Source organism: Antrostomus carolinensis, unplaced genomic scaffold (genome assembly GCF_000700745.2).
Source record: "Antrostomus carolinensis isolate BGI_N321 unplaced genomic scaffold, ASM70074v2 scaffold39834, whole genome shotgun sequence".
Lineage (NCBI taxonomy): Eukaryota > Metazoa > Chordata > Aves > Caprimulgiformes > Caprimulgidae > Antrostomus > Antrostomus carolinensis.
The window spans coordinates 17,504-18,162 of record NW_010309449.1 but is presented as its reverse complement, the minus strand read 5'-3'; positions in this window follow the sequence as shown (position 1 = coordinate 18,162).

Genomic DNA, 659 nt, shown 5'->3' with positions numbered 1-659 from the left:
GCTGAAAAGTGGTGGGTGGCCAAGGAGAAAGCAGAGGCCAAAAAGGAGTGGGAGGCCAACAAGGACATAGAGGCCGAAATGGGTTGGGAGGCCAATGATGTGTGGGAGGCTGGAATTTGATGGGAGGCCAGGGAGAAAGTAGAGTCAGAAATATGAGTGGGAGGCCAAGGAGAAAGTTGAGTCTGAAAAAGGGAATAGAGGCCAAGGAGAAAGTAGAGGCTGAAAAGGAGTGGGAGGCCACAAGATAGTAGAGGCTGAAAAAGGGTGTGATTCCAAAATGCACTGGCAGGACAAAAAAGGGTTTTGTGGCTGACGATAGAGTAGATACCAGAAATGAGTTGACAGTTAAAAGGGGGTGGGAGGTTCCATGAACGTGGGAGGCTTAACAGGGTTTGGAGGCGAACAACAAAGTGTCGAGGCTGAAAAGGAGTGGGAGGCCACAAGATAGTAGAGGCTGAAAAAGGGTGTGATTCCAAAATGCACTGGCAGGACAAAAAAGGGTTTTGTGGCTGACGATAGAGTAGATACCAGAAATGAGTTGACAGTTAAAAGGGGGTGGGAGGTTCCATGAACGTGGGAGGCTTAACAGGGTTTGGAGGCGAACAACAAAGTGTCGACCAAAATGGAGGTTGAACAGGTGTGGGAGGCGGAAAGAGGGT